At 35.1% G+C, this 3,394-nt stretch overlaps 1 non-coding gene across 1 annotated transcript; it reads left to right on the top strand.

The window, feature by feature from the left end:
• The first annotated feature begins 517 nt into the window (after positions 1–517).
• On the top strand, positions 518–637 carry LOC138141046 (5S ribosomal RNA). The gene has a single exon (XR_011162944.1). It is a non-coding gene; the product is annotated as a 5S ribosomal RNA (ribosomal RNA).
• Positions 638–3,394: the final 2,757 nt, after the last annotated feature.

Below are 3,394 nucleotides of genomic sequence, written 5' to 3'. Positions count from 1 at the left end.
TCCAACTTGGATTTTCGAAGATCGCCGAATCCGAGGGACGATAAATAATAATAATAATAATAATAATGGTAATAAATAATAATGTTAATAATAATAATAATGATATGATGATTATAACGATAATTATTATAGATAGGTAAATAGAAACACAGGTCTCCTCTCGAAAATCGGAACTTCCTGATATTACTTACATATTTCGGTCGATCCAAATGTGGGAATCTCGTCGTCGTCGGAGCAAGCAGCGCGGTAGGTGGGGTGAAATTCTGGATTTTCCACCGCCGCCGGCGGTCGAAAAATGTGCGACGCGGGAGATCGCCAGTCCGTCTAGTAGTCTCTCTTGTCGTTAGAGCGTGACGTGGTGGTTGTTGTGGGATTTCCCGTTAGTTCGGTCCGACGTCGGTCGTCAGAGGGTAAGTGCATACGGAAACGAAACGCATCGCGTTTTGATGTTCATATTCGTGCATCGGAATGTTAAAAGCAATATATTTTACACCAACGATCACACCTAAACACCACGGGCAACGGCCATACCACGTTGAAAAGCACCGGTTCTCGTCCGATCACCGAAGTTAAGCAACGTCGGGCGCGGTCAGTACTTGGATGGGTGACCGCTTGGGAACACCGCGTGCCGTTGCCCCCCAACACTTTTTGTTTTTTTTTGAAATCCATAGCAACCACCGAACCGATTTGTTTTTCGTGCAGGTATTCGGAAACATGCACAGACCCGTATAATGTAGATTCATAGCTTTAAGTACTAGATAATTAAGAAAACAATTTTTTTTGTCGATTAATTGTAAACAATTGCAGAATAAAAACTCGTCAAACGGTAAAGGTTGTCGTTCGATCACCGAAGGTAAGCCACGCGGGCAGCGGTCAGCACTTGGACGGGTGACCGGTTCATTATATTCCTTCCGTGAGTTTAACAAAGATAACATATGCAAATGTCGTAAGTGCGACGAGGAAGACGGCGATCTTTTAATGTAAAAAAAATATATATTAGGTTACGCGTACATGCCACTTTGACTGCTGCTTTATTTTTTTGGTTTTTAAATAATTAGAGATCTGATTCAACATATCAGTTCTATGTTATAATGGACAGACAATGTTGTATTCTTGGCCCCTAACACGTTAAGACCAACATAAAAACTAGAATAACTTACCATTCGTTAAACGTTAAACAATTTCGAACCACGTTTTTTTGAGCTCGAACAAACTCATAACACAACACTCATTTATTAGTCACTGGACCATTGTAAAACGAGAAGAGAGAAAAACCATGCGAAACTATTTTTAAAACGAAGAGAATAAAGGTTTTAAATGGTAGGGCTGTATGACAGACTTGTCAATTATCGTGGGGGGTACGGCTGAGATTTATGACGAAATCGAGCGGCGCCGGCGGTCGGTCACTTTCACGAAAGAGGTCTAAACACGGGTCGTTTACGATACCCTCTGGTTACTAGAAAAGTTCTAGACAGATGTTTGTCGGCTTTTCGAGGTATTTATTTGTGAGTCCAAAGACTCAATGGAGTAATATCGGACTGAAATTCCAAGATTTTGCTGTGTAATCCAAAAAACTATGTTCCTCGTAACATTTAACGATGTGTTAATTCAACTATTATTTTAATTTTTCGTATACGTATTTATACTAAAAAGTACAGCGCTTCCAACAGTGAATTGTGAATTGAAATGTTTCAAAGAAAGATCGATAGTTTTGAAAAAAATTACATATTAATAAATTTAGATAGATTTAGAAGTATACATTGCACTTACTTTTCAAAATTATTGTACTTCTGATTTGGTTGAAATAACATAATATGTAGCAGTCATAGTCTTGTGTACATTGCAGTCGCGGCTGGTGTTGGGTAAACCTTTATTTTTTAGGGGGTCATTACCCAAATGACCTCATGGACCAGCCGTTCCTGTTAGGTTTTATATATCAAATTGATTCGTCTGTCTTTTTCATCATGCCTTCGAAAAGCGAGCTCCTGTTTCGCCAAAGTAACTGTGACGTCAATTAAATACGATAATAAAATTCGGTTTTTCCGAACTTATTGTGAGTGAGAGCAGTGAGAGCATCTTCTTTTCGTATCCCACCTCCACCCGGCGGCAGTAGTGCAGTGCTTATCAACATAATTACCGGCGTCTCGCCTCCACATTTTGACTTTTTTGTGTTTTATGTGTTCTCTAAGTCCAAAATTTTTAAATTTTTAAAAAGAGATTGCGGTACTATTCCTGTTGCTGAAATTATAATAATATATTTATTAATTTTTGTATTATATGTCTGTGTTATATTGTGTGAATTTGGAACAGCTATATCTAAAAGATATGCTTGCTTTTGTTGTTTATTTAAAATAATAATGTCTGGTCTGTTATGCTGAATGTGAATGTCAGTTAAAACTGTGCGATCAAAATATAATTTGTAATTGTCATTTTCTAAACAACTTTCTGGTTTATAAATGTAATGTGGTTGTGTATCCTTTAATAAATTGAATTTAACTGCTAAATTCATGTGTATAATTTTTGCGAATATATCATGACGTTTTTTATATTCGCTGTGAGCCAAAACGGTGCAAGATCTTGTATTGCAAATATAAAACCCTCAGCTCTTTAAAATATCTCCCATGTAAAGACTTTTGTTTTATATTTGCTATAGTGTCATATCACGAGCTCTATTGAGAAAATAATTTTTTAGTGAAGCAATTTGATTGTGTTGTAGAATTTCTAGATTTGAAAAACCCCTACCACCATTTTCGCGTGGTAAATTAAATCTTTCAACAGCAGATTTGGGGTGATGTTTACAAAATTTTGTAAAGAGAACTCTAGTTTGAATATTTATATTCTTTAAATTAGTTTTGGACCATTTTATAACACCAAAAGAATAGATTTAATTTGATTTGATTGATTAATACCTAAATATTTATAAAATTCTCCTTTATTTAAATTTTTAATGATTTCTCCTTCTTTAGTTATATATTCTAAATTTTCGTAATGACCACGACATATTGATTGATTTTCAGTTATTGTTAAGTTTTATGTCATCCATATAAAGAAGGTGATTTAATTTAATATTAATTTTATAAATTTTAAGAATTTTAATTAACCATGAATGTGGTACTGAATCATAGGCTTTTTTGTAGTCTATGAATTGTTGTTGCATTATTTTCCAAACGTTTGAGACTTAAAATATTCGTCAAATGTTCTTCTTTTTTTAAATCAGAATACCCCTGACAAATCCGAACATTTTGTTTTGCGGTAGATAAAAGTAAACATGGGCCAAGACAGAATATTAATATTCGGTGTGGAATTTTCCTGCGTTCTTGTTCATTTCTATCGAAGTGCTCACGAAAAGTTGTGAATATCAACACTTTGTAATTGTCGTAGTGAAAAATAAAAA

The sequence above is a fragment of the Tenebrio molitor genome, unplaced genomic scaffold (genome assembly GCF_963966145.1).
Source record: "Tenebrio molitor unplaced genomic scaffold, icTenMoli1.1 SCAFFOLD_839, whole genome shotgun sequence".
In the NCBI taxonomy this organism is placed as follows: Eukaryota; Metazoa; Arthropoda; class Insecta; order Coleoptera; family Tenebrionidae; genus Tenebrio; species Tenebrio molitor.
This window is presented reverse-complemented; position numbering and strand designations above follow the sequence as displayed.